General features: G+C 41.8%; 1 pseudogene; it reads left to right on the top strand.

The window, feature by feature from the left end:
- LOC110907637 overlaps positions 1-16,330 on the top strand; it is a 58,848-nt pseudogene that overhangs the window by 39,867 nt on the left and 2,651 nt on the right.

The following is a 16,330-nucleotide window of genomic DNA, read 5'->3' as shown; positions in this document are numbered from 1 at the left end:
GACAGTTCCATGCAATGTGACCAACTTCATTGCATCGAAAACAGGTTCTGGTTTCTTTTCCCTGAACTGCATTTTTCTTCTTCTCAGTAAGAAATTCTTGATTTGATTGTCTCCAGAATGAGTTCTTCTTTTCTTCCTCAGCAGACGATCCTGAAACAAATTTTGTATTTTTAGAAATTTTCTCATTTTTATAGTTTTCTGGTGGAATAAAACCAAGACATTTCTTTTTGAAGTTACCGTTATGGTTTGGTTTCTTTTGAAAACCAGAACCAGAACTGTAACTCTTTTTCTTGTTTAACCGTTGTTGAACTCTTGAAGTGTATTTTTAGGTTTTTCATTAAGATTTAAATCTTTTATTTCAGAAATATTAATTTCTATCATTTTGAAAACCTTTTTGATCATTTCAAATCGAACACTTCTTATTGGAAACTCTTTATCAAAATATAATTTGTCAAAATCCTTCAAAGTATATGCAACTTCAAATGTTTCGTCATTCAAATTAGATTTTGACAACAAAAATTCTTTACTATAAACCCGTTTTTCCGACGATTTTGAACTCCTGACAGACAAACTCGAACTCCTGACTGACAAACACGAACTTTCAGACTCGGACTTTGACTCTGACTCCTCATCCTTATCCAACACCTGATCGGCCATTCTTTTTATTAATTCGAACTCATGATCTGTGTCGGACACCGTGAATGTTATGTCAATGTTGTCTGGCAATACATTGGTTAACTCAGATTCTAACTTTATATTGACTGCCTTTTTTACTTGTTCCTCATTTGGTTTTCTAGGCGAGTACCCTTCCCAAACTGGAGGCGGACACTTGTTATAACAAACACTCTGTTTCTTACCAGTATCCTTTTTCTTCGACTTCTTGTCTTCAAAGGCTTCAAAACCTGCAGCAGTTGGATAAATTCTGTCAATTATATAATCAGAACTTGTATAACTTCTCAACAATCTTCTGATTCTTTCATTTTCAACTTTCTCAGCTTCCAACTCTTGCTTCCATTTCGCACATTCTTCGATGTAAAAGTTTATCTCTTTCTGCTTTGACATCATTGTTGCATTCATCATCTTCAAAGCATTTTCTCTTTCTGAATTTGTATTTTGAAAATTATTCACTGTCTTGTTCAAAACATCGTACGACTCTTTTACATTCTTAACATCGAACAACAACTTTTCTTTCAATTTTTCAGATTCACTAAACCTCTCGTCTTTTTCTTCACATTGTTTGCAAGATACAGAACATGTAAGACATGGTTTTGTGACTTCAACGATCTTTTCGACCTCCACTGTGACACTTCGGAATTTCCCGGACAATCTTTCGATGTAACATGCGTGTACGTATACTATTAAATGAAAAAGTTGTGTATTGTTTTGATGTTCTATGTGATCTTTGTGCTAGTGTGTTATACGTATGTATATATATATATAGATATAAGAGAGTGGGTGTGTATGTGAGATGAACCGGAACCCGAAACCACAACCAAACCCGAGACCCGACTCGAGACCACCCGGTCTCGAGTGAACCGTGAACAACAAAAGGAGCCGGTTGTTTGGATTGGGCCGTTTGGGCCTTGTAACCGAGAACCCAACCCGGAAACCCCCCTAGCCCAACTCGGTACATTATATAAACCCAACCCCACCTCCCTTAACCATTTTACACACTCTCTTCTCACACTCTCATCTCTCACACAAAAACCCTAAAGTTTTAGCAACCAAGACCACTCTTCTCATCCCTCTCGGATCGACCCACAACAAGACCGCAATCGGATCTTCCCTTTTCTTCTCTCGGATCTTTGAGCTTCACACAACCGGTTAGCATAAACATCCCTATAGTTGCTTCGATTGTTTGTGTTGTTACTAAATGATGCTTGATTATTGTTAATAATGTGATGGTAGCTAAATGATGGTTAAAAATGCTTGGTCTATGTTGAAAATGCATGATATCCGATTTGTTTTGGTTTTTGTTAGAAGTTCATGATAGTCGGTTATAATGACATATTTTGGATGATTCGGATAGCTTATAAAATGTTGTGATATTCGGTTGTTATAATGAGGGTTTAGATAGATTACTATTGCATGTTCGGATTATTGTTGTTGTTCGTTTAGGATGAGGGTCCGATTGGAGGTTCTATGCAAGGTTTTGTGTTGTTTATGGTTGAATGTTGTTTGATTATGGTATGAACATCATGAAGAACAGTTTGAATGTGTTAAATATTTTGAAAATGCTGATTTTGATCCAAATTTGTGCACAAAACGACCAACAGACATGTTTAGTGGCATAGTACAACATTTACATGAAAATGCAATTTCATTGGATAGTACACTGCAGGTTCTAGAAGTTTGCCATGCACGTTATCACGGATTACGAGTCGCAACCTTTGGTTGCTACTCGAAACCACGCATGACCAGTCGAAACCTCCCAGTTGCGAGTCGCAATCAGCACCATCAAACCTGGTTGCGAGTCGCAACCACACCTGCTAAGTCGCAATCTCCGGTTACGAGTCGTAACCAAAACGTGACGGACCGAGACCGCAGTTACGAGTCGCAACCTCGGTTGCGAGTCGCAACCACCTTAGTTTCGACTGGGCTGTTTTGTGTATTGGGCTTTGACTGTTTTGCTGTTTTGGGCCTTAACGGTTGGGCCATCTATTGTTTGGGCTGTTTACTGATCTGCTACTGTTTGTATGTCTACATGTTACTGTATGTATACGTGTTCACTTGTACCCGACTTGACCCATGCTTGGTAACCATGCTAGGACGTGGTAACCAACGAGCTTAACCAAGTAACGTATCTTACCGAGCAACCCAAGGTGAGTTCACAACTTAAAAGCATGCGTCCCGGTGGTTTGGGACACGAGACTAAAACAACCCTATCCCCTTGTAAGGGGGATACCGTCTACATTCCTTCCCTAGTTATTGGGAACAAACTTACTTTATCTTCCCTTGTATTGGGAAACCTTTTTAGTTAATTACTGTTTATACGGAATGCAATCAACGGCACTAAACGCAACTCTATCACTCAAGTCCCTACTACATAATACCGATTAGTCGCCGGTGCCAGGCGAACGGGTTATTAGTTGATAGCGCTATTTAGGTTTTACCAGCCTCACACCGTGCCATGGTATGGGATCGGTCGTGAACTAATGTACTCAGGCATCCGTCAATGATGATAGAACATTGACATCGGGGCATCCTGCGGAAACGCAAACGGTTACCTAGTGTTCGGTATTGGAAAAACAGTTTAGTCGCTAACTTTTGGGGTAGCTCCCCATGGCATGTATAAACGGATAAATTAACTGGTGAAACGAGTTTTTGGTAATTAAAACTGGACAACTAGTGAACTCACTCAGCATTATTGTTGACCCCTTACTGCATGCATTGCAGGTGGCCAGTGACTGGAGCAGCTGCTTGGGATGTGTAGTGGTCGTCTGCCCGTGTGTTGGGCATTTACTATGTTTACCTTACGAACAATGTTTAAAACTGTTAATTATGCTTCCGCCACATTTACTCTGAACTTAAAACTTTGAACACTGAACTTGATATTTGCTAATCTTATGGTTAGTAAGTATTACTCTTGTTATTAATTTAAGTTGTCAGTATAATTGGTGGCTGGATCCTGGTCAGTCACGCCCTCGAAGCGGGTGTTATCCGCGGGTGGATTTTGGGGGTGTGACAGATTGGTATCAGAGCCATTGGTTATAGTGAACTTGATTTTTTTAAAAAGGGAAAAATCTTTTTGAGAAAAACCAAACTATAACCCGTGACTCGTGACGACACTACACTCCAAGTACAAGGCTCGACTTATCTGACCTCATAGCTCGGACCCATAGTTACTTGCTTAATTGTCTTATGTTTTCTGCTTTACTATACGTACTAGTTGCCTGATTAGATAGATACATCTTCTCTCTTCTATCTTATTCTCGCTATCACGCACTCATACTATGTTTTCTGGTTATGAAGACAATGAGTGGACGCGGACGAGGAAACGTCAACATGACTCAGGCTCAGTTCACTAACCTGCTCAACACTGTGGCTGCAGCTTTCGCAGCTCACCCTATAGGTAAACTCGTTGTTTTAGGATGTTTAGATCCTACCGCCACATCGTCTTTTCGCCTCTAAACCTATTTCGCTTCACTCCTCACAACAGGTCAGCCTGCACCTGTGCAACCACGTGTTTGTACCTTCAAGACCTTCATGGATTGCAAGCCTCTTCCGTTCAGTGGCACTGAGGGTGCCATAGGACTCCTACACTGGATCGAGAAGGTCGAAGCTGTCTTCGCTGTCTGCGAGTGTCCCCCTGCTAATTGGGTGAAGTTTGCTACTGGTACTCTTGAGGGAAGCGCACTTTCATGGTGGAAGGCGCAAATTCAAATGCTTGGTTTGGAGACTGCTAACGCTACTGCGTGGGAAGATTTCAAGGATATGATCAAGGAAGAGTACTGTCACAGGGATGACATCCACAAGCTTGAGAATGAGTACTATGAACTCAAGATGGTTGGGTCAGAGATTGAGACCTACACCAAGCTGTCCAACGACTATGCTGCTCTTTGTCCAAACATGTCTCGACCTATGTATCGAAGGATCGAACTGTACATCAAGGGTCTGGCTCCAGAAATCCGAAGCCATGTAACTTCAGCCAACCACACTACCATTCAGCCGATCATTCGACTTGCTCACAAACTTACTGATCAGGCTGTGGAAGAGGGCAGGTTGCCCAAAAGGATCAGTGCTGCGGAAGGAAGTTCTAGTGATGGCAAACGAAAGTGGGATGGAAATCAGGGCAAGGATGCTAACCCTACTCAAGCCCCAGCTCAGCAAAGGAAAACTGACAACAGCAAAGGCACTCAGCAACAGGGTGGCTACCGGGGAAACTACCCTAAGTGCAACAAGTGTAACAGGCACCACAATGGGGCATGCAACAAGGGTCAGTGTCAGCGATGCCACAAGATGGGACACGAAGCAAAGGATTGTAGAAGTCAGTTCCCGGCAAGGCAGAATCAGCAACAACCCCAACAGCAGCAGCAGCAGGGAAACAACCGGGCATGTTTTAAATGCGGGGCAACAGGGCACATGCGAAAGGATTGCCCTGAACTGAATCAGAATCGCAACAACAATCAGGGGGCTGGGAACAATGAGCAAAACAACAATGCTGGGAATGCAAGGGGCAGAGCTTTCGTGATTGGAGCTGGAGAAGCAAGGAACGATCCCAACGTCGTGGCGGGTAAGTTCCTACTTGATGATCGTTATGTTTCTGTGTTATTTGATTCCGGTGCCGATGCCAGTTATGTATCCCTTCGCATTAGTAAGAAACTTAAGCACTCGCCCGCATTATTAAGTTCTAAGCACATCGTCGAGATAGCTAATGGTAAGAACATCGAGGCCACGCATGTGATCCACGACTGCACCCTAGAATTGTCTGGCCATACGTTTAGTATCAATCTTTTCCCTGTCAAACTTGGAAGCTTCGACGTCGTCATTGGTATGGATTGGTTATCCAAACATCGCGCTGAGATCCTCTGTCAAGAGAAAGCAGTTCGTATACCTCGTCGTTCTGGTCAACCCCTCATCGTCAAAGGCAACAAAGGTGGAGAGGTCACAGGCATTATCTCGCTTCTAAAAGCCCAGAAGTGTTTACAAAAGGGGCACACCGCTATCCTAGCACTTGTCACCAACACCCACGAAGAGGAAAAGAGGATTGAAGATTTTCCTGTAGTACGCGACTATCCCGAGGTATTTCCTGAGGAACTACCTGGACTCCCTCCTCACCGTCAGGTCGAATTCCAAATCGAGCTAGCTCCCGGAGCAGCACCCATAGCTCGTGCACCGTACCGTTTAGCCCCTGCAGAGCTGAAGGAACTCTCTACGCAACTACAAGAACTATTGGATAAAGGATTTATCCGTCCTAGTTCATCACCCTGGGGAGCCCCAGTGCTCTTTGTCAAGAAGAAGGATGGCACATTCCGAATGTGCATCGACTATCGTGAGTTGAACAAGGTTACCATCAAGAATCGTTACCCTCTCCCGCGCATCGACGACCTATTCGATCAGTTGCAAGGATCGAGCTACTATTCAAAGATTGACCTGCGATCAGGCTATCATCAGCTGAGAGTTCGTAATGAAGATATTTCCAAGACTGCATTCAGGACTCGTTATGGTCATTACGAGTTCCTCGTCATGCCTTTTGGAATGACCAATGCGCCGGCAGTGTTCATGGATCTTATGAACCGCGTATGTAAGCCTTACCTCGACAAATTCGTGATTGTGTTTATCGACGACATCTTGATTTATTCGAAAAGTCATGAAGAGCATGAACAGCACCTACATCTTATTCTGGAACTCCTTCGCAACGAGCAGTTGTACGCCAAATTCTCTAAATGTGACTTCTGGCTTCGGGAAGTCCATTTCCTCGGCCATGTAGTTAATAAGGACGGAATTCATGTCGACCCAGCTAAGATCGAATCGATAAAGAACTGGCCTACGCCTAAGACTCCCACTGAAGTTCGCCAATTCTTGGGTTTAGCAGGCTACTACCGCAGATTCATTCAGGGATTCTCAAAGATTGCACAACCCCTCACGACTCTTACTCAGAAAGGCGTCGCCTACAAGTGGAATGCAGCACAGGAATCTGCTTTTCAGAGGCTTAAGGATAACCTCTGTAGCGCTCCTATTCTCTCGCTACCTGAAGGTACTGACGACTTTGTGGTTTACTGCGATGCGTCTATTCATGGACTCGGTTGCGTGTTAATGCAACGCGAGAAAGTTATTGCCTACGCCTCTCGACAACTCAAGACGCATGAAAAGAACTACACGACGCATGACTTGGAACTGGGAGCAGTGATCTTTGCTCTTAAGATATGGAGACATTACCTGTACGGTACCAAGTGCACTATTTACACCGATCACAGGAGTCTCGAGCATATCTTTAGGCAAAAGGAATTGAACATGCGACAGCGTCGATGGGTCGAACTCTTGAATGACTACGAATGCGCCATCAAATACCATCCGGGCAAAGCCAATGTCGTGGCAGACGCCCTCAGCCGAAAGGACACCGTACCAAAGCGCGTGCGAGCGCTGCAACTTACCATCCAGTCTAACCTCCCTACCCAGATTCGAAATGCTCAAGTTGAAGCATTGAAGCCGGAAAACATCAGGGCTGAGTCTCTGCGAGGGTCGAGACAGCAACTAGAACAGAAAGAAGATGGTGCTTACTATGTAACAGGGCGCATTTGGGTTCCATTCTATGGAGATTTACGTGAACTCGTGATGGACGAAGCCCACAAGTCCCGCTACTCGGTACATCCTGGTTCGGACAAGATGTACCACGACTTGAAGACTACATACTGGTGGCCCGGCATGAAGGCCCACATAGCAACATACGTCAGCAAATGCTTGACTTGCGCGAGAGTCAAGACAGAATACCAGAAGCCGGCAGGCCTACTCCAACAACCAGAAATCCCGAAATGGAAATGGGAGCAAATTTCCATGGATTTTGTTACAGGGTTACCTAGATCTCAACGCGGAAACGATACTATTTGGGTAATCGTAGATCGATTGACCAAGTCCGCGCACTTTCTGGCTATTAAGGAAACGGACAAGTTTTCTACCCTGGCGGAGATTTACTTAAAGGAAGTAGTTTCGAGGCACGGAGTGCCAACCTCAATTATTTCCGACCGAGACGCTCGATTTACTTCGGAACTGTGGCAAGCTATGCACAAATGCTTTGGCTCACGTTTGGATATGAGCACTGCTTATCACCCGCAAACGGATGGACAGTCCGAACGCACCATCCAAACCCTAGAAGACATGCTTAGAGCGTGTGTGGTCGACTTTGGCAAGAATTGGGAGAAGCATCTACCGCTAGTGGAGTTCTCTTACAACAACAGTTACCACACTAGTATTCAGGCAGCACCTTTTGAGGCATTGTACGGTCGTAAATGCCGGTCACCTCTCTGCTGGGCAGAAATCGGTGATAGCCAAATCACAGGCCCAGAGATGGTGGTAGAAACAACGGAAAAGATTGCCCAGATCAGACAACGCATGGCGGCAGCTCGTGACCGTCAGAAGAGCTACGCTGATAAGCGTAGGAAACCATTGGAATTCCAGGTCGGTGACCGGGTTCTACTTAAAGTCTCACCCTGGAAGGGTGTGGTTCGCTTTGGTAAACGGGGCAAGCTTAATCCGCGATATATCGGACCATTCGAAATTACCGAGAAGATCGGTAAGGTTGCGTATAGATTAAACCTGCCTGAGGAACTGAGTGCGGTACACAACGTTTTTCACGTATCCAACCTGAAGAAGTGTTTGTCGGATGAAACACTTGTGATTCCTTTTAAGGAACTAACGATTGACGAACAGCTACACTTTACTGAGGAACCGATTGAGATCACTGATCGAGAGATCAAAATCCTCAAACGTAGCCAGATACCTCTTGTACGAGTCCGTTGGAACTCGCGACGTGGCCCAGAGTATACCTGGGAGCGGGAAGACCAGATGAAGCACAAGTATCCCCAGCTGTTCCCTAACGAAAATCCCAGCACTGAAGCTACGAACGAATTTCGGGACGAAATTTCAAACTAACGGGGGGATGATGTGACACCCCGTTGAAACGCTTTCACTTACACTAGCTTGACAGTGGCTGCCTTAACTTTCGGGACGAAAGTTCCTAAAACTTGGGGATAATGTGACACTTCGGAATTTCCCGGACAATCTTTCGATGTAACATGCGTGTACGTATACTATTAAATGAAAAAGTTGTGTATTGTTTTGATGTTCTATGTGATCTTTGTGCTAGTGTGTTATACGTATGTATATATATATATAGATATAAGAGAGTGGGTGTGTATGTGAGATGAACCGGAACCCGAAACCACAACCAAACCCGAGACCCGACTCGAGACCACCCGGTCTCGAGTGAACCGTGAACAACAAAAGGAGCCGGTTGTTTGGATTGGGCCGTTTGGGCCTTGTAACCGAGAACCCAACCCGGAAACCCCCCTAGCCCAACTCGGTACATTATATAAACCCAACCCCACCTCCCTTAACCATTTTACACACTCTCTTCTCACACTCTCATCTCTCACACAAAAACCCTAAAGTTTTAGCAACCAAGACCACTCTTCTCATCCCTCTCGGATCGACCCACAACAAGACCGCAATCGGATCTTCCCTTTTCTTCTCTCGGATCTTTGAGCTTCACACAACCGGTTAGCATAAACATCCCTATAGTTGCTTCGATTGTTTGTGTTGTTACTAAATGATGCTTGATTATTGTTAATAATGTGATGGTAGCTAAATGATGGTTAAAAATGCTTGGTCTATGTTGAAAATGCATGATATCCGATTTGTTTTGGTTTTTGTTAGAAGTTCATGATAGTCGGTTATAATGACATATTTTGGATGATTCGGATAGCTTATAAAATGTTGTGATATTCGGTTGTTATAATGAGGGTTTAGATAGATTACTATTGCATGTTCGGATTATTGTTGTTGTTCGTTTAGGATGAGGGTCCGATTGGAGGTTCTATGCAAGGTTTTGTGTTGTTTATGGTTGAATGTTGTTTGATTATGGTATGAACATCATGAAGAACAGTTTGAATGTGTTAAATATTTTGAAAATGCTGATTTTGATCCAAATTTGTGCACAAAACGACCAACAGACATGTTTAGTGGCATAGTACAACATTTACATGAAAATGCAATTTCATTGGATAGTACACTGCAGGTTCTAGAAGTTTGCCATGCACGTTATCACGGATTACGAGTCGCAACCTTTGGTTGCTACTCGAAACCACGCATGACCAGTCGAAACCTCCCAGTTGCGAGTCGCAATCAGCACCATCAAACCTGGTTGCGAGTCGCAACCACACCTGCTAAGTCGCAATCTCCGGTTACGAGTCGTAACCAAAACGTGACGGACCGAGACCGCAGTTACGAGTCGCAACCTCGGTTGCGAGTCGCAACCACCTTAGTTTCGAGTGGGCTGTTTTGTGTATTGGGCTTTGACTGTTTTGCTGTTTTGGGCCTTAACGGTTGGGCCATCTATTGTTTGGGCTGTTTACTGATCTGCTACTGTTTGTATGTCTACATGTTACTGTATGTATACGTGTTCACTTGTACCCGACTTGACCCATGCTTGGTAACCATGCTAGGACGTGGTAACCAACGAGCTTAACCAAGTAACGTATCTTACCGAGCAACCCAAGGTGAGTTCACAACTTAAAAGCATGCGTCCCGGTGGTTTGGGACACGAGACTAAAACAACCCTATCCCCTTGTAAGGGGGATACCGTCTACATTCCTTCCCTAGTTATTGGGAACAAACTTACTTTATCTTCCCTTGTATTGGGAAACCTTTTTAGTTAATTACTGTTTATACGGAATGCAATCAACGGCACTAAACGCAACTCTATCACTCAAGTCCCTACTACATAATACCGATTAGTCGCCGGTGCCAGGCGAACGGGTTATTAGTTGATAGCGCTATTTAGGTTTTACCAGCCTCACACCGTGCCATGGTATGGGATCGGTCGTGAACTAATGTACTCAGGCATCCGTCAATGATGATAGAACATTGACATCGGGGCATCCTGCGGAAACGCAAACGGTTACCTAGTGTTCGGTATTGGAAAAACAGTTTAGTCGCTAACTTTTGGGGTAGCTCCCCATGGCATGTATAAACGGATAAATTAACTGGTGAAACGAGTTTTTGGTAATTAAAACTGGACAACTAGTGAACTCACTCAGCATTATTGTTGACCCCTTACTGCATGCATTGCAGGTGGCCAGTGACTGGAGCAGCTGCTTGGGATGTGTAGTGGTCGTCTGCCCGTGTGTTGGGCATTTACTATGTTTACCTTACGAACAATGTTTAAAACTGTTAATTATGCTTCCGCCACATTTACTCTGAACTTAAAACTTTGAACACTGAACTTGATATTTGCTAATCTTATGGTTAGTAAGTATTACTCTTGTTATTAATTTAAGTTGTCAGTATAATTGGTGGCTGGATCCTGGTCAGTCACGCCCTCGAAGCGGGTGTTATCCGCGGGTGGATTTTGGGGGTGTGACATCCACAATCTTCTCTACTTCAACTATCTTTCTACTTCAACAATCTTCTCAACAATCTTGATTTCTTTCATTTCTTTTGCAGCTTTTCTCTCTTTGAATTTCTTCAGTTTATCTGCAAAATAAAATTCAAAACTGTCAGAAGATAAATGAGTTTTTTCAACATTAATCTGTTCAATTTCTTCATTATCATCACTGCTTTCTGTTGAACTGTTTTCTGAACAAACAGATTCTTCATCTTGACTTTTCTCATCATTAGATAACACAGCTATCCATTCCTTCATCAACTCTGGCTTTTGAACAATCTGAGCAATAAAAGCTCTAACATTGGAATCAGCTGGAATGTACTTGTCCCAGCTAAATCCTTTAGCCATTTTCTCATCATCTTGATCAATAATGCCATAATAATCCTTCTTATTTGCATCTTCGATCATTTTTCCATGTGCAGTTTGAGAATCTTTCTGTTGATGTGGTTGATGAGTGATTTGCTTATATATAGCCTTCCGATAGTAATCATCTTTTCCAAAAGGATTCTTTGCTCCACTATTCTCCTGATTTTTGCACTCTCTTTTGAAATGACCTCTTTCCCTGCATTTAAAACAAGTAACTTTAGATTTATCAAAACCTAAAGCTGAAAGATGAGCATCCAAAAAGTCATTTCTTCCTGTGATCATTTTGAACTTTTCAGCTCTTCTCAGTACACTAGCTAAAGCCCATTTTATATCCATAAGCTCCAATTCTTCTGCATCAATTTGGTCGTAATCTTCTGATTACCAATTCTTCCAGCAATCAATCATTCGTAAGATTCAATGCAGTAACCAGCAATGCCATATGATTTTTCACAATTTCTTTTGAAAAGTTCTGTCCATTTTGAAGATGCAATGCCACATTACACTGAATCAAATGACCATTACCAACATTGTCACTTTGAACACTTGGAGGATTAACACTTGAAAATCCACTAGTGTTGACTGAACTTTGACTAGCTGATCCAGATGAATTTCCTGTACTAAATGCAGTTTGGATCTTTGGACTTGTTTCAACTGTTTGAACATTTCCTTTGTAGTACAGTTTGATATCTTGTTGATGACTTGAGCTGTTCATTCTTGCAATTTTCTACTGTTCAAGATCCTGTGCCTCAAGCTTTTCAATAAACTGACCAATTGATAACCTGCTAAACTCTCCAGAATTCTTTAAGATCATGAGATAAATACTCCATTCTTTCTGCGGTAAAGCGTCAGCTAGCTTTTCGACCCATTCTGCTGGAGTTTTGGTGATTTTCAACTGAGACATAGTTCGCACAAGATGACAGTATCTCTCAATGAGAGTCTTTGTAGTCTCACCAGGCATACTATTAAACAATTCAAATTCCTTTTTCAGCAAAGATGCTTTACTTTTGAGCATTTCTGTGCTTCCTTCAAACTTTTTCTTAAGTGCTTCCCATATCGAAAACGCACTCCCATCATGCTGAAGCAAAATGAAAATATCCTCTTTGACAGCTTGCTGTAGAAGACTAATCATCATTTTCTCTCCTTTATAACTGGCTCTCTCTTTTTCTAAAAATTCTGAGATGATTTTGTCAACATTCAACGCAGACTGTGGCCTAACATACTTTGTTTCAATACTTTCCCAAGCTCTCAAATGGTTTGCCTGAACCCAATTCTCAAAAAGACTCTTCCATCCATGGTACTCCTCAATTCCCATGAGTTTCGGGGGCTTTTGCAAAGTTCCGGTTTCATTTTCTGCATTCATGTTTTGAGCAATAACAGACAGAGTAGTTGAAGGTGTAGCAAACGCGTTATAGAATTCTTCTTCCATGATTCGGCAAAAAATTCACAAATAAACAGTTTTCAAGCGAAATAACCAAGTCAAGCGGAATCACCAAACACAGTTTCAAGCGGAATATGTAACTTGGAGCGAAATCACCTACTGACTTTCAAGCGGAATTCCAACAAATAGGTTCAAGCGGAATACCCTCTATCTATTTTCAAGCGAAATACCAACTGAGTAGTTTCAAGCGAAATACCAACAGTATACTTTGGAACGGAATAAGCACTTATGTTGAAGCGGAATCGCAGATTTCGAGCGAAATCTCTTATTTCGCTTGAATATCTCAAGAGGAATATCAGTTTTGGAGCGGAATCAGGCTGTTGCCCGTTCAAGCGGAATCACAAAAACAGTCCATTTGATCACTTTTAGGCCGTATTTTGTTCTTAAACTTTCAAGGGTTTGTTAATATGTAATTTTACACAATCTGTGAGAAATTGAACCGATTTTGACCGTGAAAATTTGTTCTATTGAAGAAAGAAGGTGTAGAAGTCAGAAAACACAGTGAAAACCAGTTGATCTCGGCAGAACTCCTCCTCCTGAGCTCTGATACCACTTGTAGGATCGTGTACGGACCCGAACGAGTTGTTCAGAGGAGTTTTAATGAGTTTCAGAGGCGGAAACTAAGAAACTGACTTCGAAACAGCAAGAAATTCACTTTAAACAGCTTTTATATTGATCTAACAGCTTGTACAATCACAGGATAAACCGACAGCACCTCGGTATCCAAATCAGCAATCGATACAAATGATTTCGCTTGGACACATATATATAGACTCGAGATTCCGCTTGAAACAACTTCAAGAGAAATACATTACAAGCGAAATCACACACTAACCTACTCAAGCAGAATTAACATGTTTCTGATTTCGCTTGAACAGATTCAAGCAGAATCATATGAACATCCACTTTCAAGCGAAATCACATATAAAACCTCCTATTTTCTCGATCTACGTGCCCTAATCTAACAATCCTAGTCTAAGACTCGATACAAGACGAAGCCGACAGATGCATGCACTAACAGCATCAACTCTTATATGTTTAAAAATGTTTTTAATACATACTATGCGTTAAAACGCTTTAAAAGACGATTTGGAGCCATTTCCGGGTTTTCTAAGGAAAGCTGATATTTTTATTATTCCAGAAGGCTCAAAATATTGTATTTATCATATTTGATCAGTAGAAAAAGGTTTGGGGTCAAAAGGATTTATAAAACTCATTTTATAGCCCAAAAGGGCAAAACCGGCAATTACCGAATTAGAGCTAGAACCCTATGTTATGCTCAGCCTAAAAATAATTAAAAATCTTTAAAAATCCTAAAATATTATTTTATATCAGTAGGTAAAAAGTTTGGTATCAAAAATTGGGTTTATATAGGCTATACGCTAGTTATGCCGTTTAATTAACAAAAAGCTTTCTAATTACGCTATTGAGCATAACTCCTAACCTAGACCTCAAACTGATGTCAAATTTTAAGGAAAAGTTTATAATTCAGTATTGAAGGTTTCTAGCCTCTCACATTTTCAAAAATATCGTTTTAAGGTCAAAAGGGCATAACGGTCAACATCTAGGCATTTAACGGAAACAAGCACGAACTAGGATTTCTATGGAACCAAGTTGTATAACCTCGGAGGATTATACTAACCTATAATATGGTCCTAATGGAATCCTAAGGCATATCTAAACTAAGCCAAATCGGGTCAGAACTGAAAGTCAAAGCAACAGTCAACTTTCGCGACTTTCGGTTCCGAACCGAGCCTATACTTAGAATTGTCGGGTTGAATCATGCTTAGGCATGTTCAACTAATATTTACCAAGTTATTAAAGTGAGAAAACTGATTTTATGACTTTTATATTAATAGTTATGTATTTTATTTAAAACTAACCCGTTTGACTTTTATTTGATCCGACAATTAAACTAAGTAAACGTGGTAATTAGGAGGTGCCCTTTTGAGGGTTAAACACCTACCTAATTACGGTCACGTAGCCATGTTCGTTGCGAACAATGAATCAACCATTTAAAAGTCAAAGCGTTTATCGAAAACGCTTGACTTTTCGGGTTAAAACGCTAAATAATTAAACTAGGCATGAAAGGATTACTTACAAGAGTCCAAAGGACTGAAAGAGGTTCTCAAGAAGCTCAAGACCCTCAAAGAATTCAGAGCAATCAGAAATGAAGGAAGGTGCAAGTGAAAACCCAAAACAAAGGGGGTATTTATAGGATTTTGAGAGCCGTTAGGATCGTTCCTCGGTAAACAGGATTCGATCTCAGCCCTACAAGTATGCCCCTTGTTTTAGAAAACCATGGGTGTTCCAAATTCAGCCCATAGAATCAATCATGTGAGACAAAGAGCAAAACCAAAGCTGGTTTTCTGATTTCTGGAGTTGGGCAGGTTATACGGTCCGTAAGGGTCAGTATATACGGTCCGTAAGGACCAGTACAGTATACATATACTTTCATTTGTTGACAATTTTGGCCCCTGCACTTTCAAATGTCATTTTCGACACATCTAAGACCCGTTAAACCATTTTTAAGGCTCTACAATGATGCCTAAGCATAGAGAACATGAAACATGCTCAAAAATATGCCGGATGTCGGTTCGTTTGGTCGTACGATCACGTTGTTCAGCTAATTACGACGAAACACGGACGGACGCGAAAAACGAACCAAATTACGCGACTAATGGAATTTTATCAAGCCAAACACTAAAATAAAATATTTTAGTGCTTACATAAATTTTTGGGTGTCCGGGGATATTCAGAATGCAAGATATGAGCGAAAATGCAAACTTGTGCACTTTTTGACACTTTTAGTCCCTACATGACGTAAAAGTTTATTTTTGCGCACCAACACCTCTAAGCCTATATCTAAGCTATATAAAGAATAAATAGGGTATGTTTAACTCACGGTCATATACCAGAAGGTCCGGTACCCTACGGATCGGCATACTTTAGCAGTTTGACGCAATTAGTCCCTTAACTGCGCAAAGTAGCGCGAAATGTCGTTTACTGACATCCAAGCCTTCCATGGCTCATAATGGGCATTCCCAAGAATATACTTAAATATGACTACGCTCCCGTTTGCTTAAATGGTCACCGAAAGGCGTAGATTCAAAAGTTGATGCTTTAGGTCCCTCTATTGCGCAAACTTGCGCATCTCATCATTTAATAGCATTGAAGCCTCATCTAATCTATATTTGACATTCTTGAAAGTATTATTAAACATCAAGATGCTTCGGGTTCGCTAAAAGGCCATTCAGAGGTATAATTAAACATATTGACACTTTTAGCCCCTCTAACTTGCAAAGTTGCGCGTAACTTTACTTATAGGCATAAAAACCTTAGACGGCCAACATTTGGCATTCCCGAGAGTATAATCAAATATCATGAAGCTCCCGGTTTGTTAAAAGATCACTCAGAGGTAAGAA

This window comes from Helianthus annuus, chromosome 14 (assembly GCF_002127325.2).
Source record: "Helianthus annuus cultivar XRQ/B chromosome 14, HanXRQr2.0-SUNRISE, whole genome shotgun sequence".
Taxonomy (NCBI): Eukaryota; Viridiplantae; Streptophyta; class Magnoliopsida; order Asterales; family Asteraceae; genus Helianthus; species Helianthus annuus.
The sequence above is the reverse complement of the archived record's forward strand: the minus strand, read 5'-3'. Positions and strand labels throughout refer to the sequence as shown.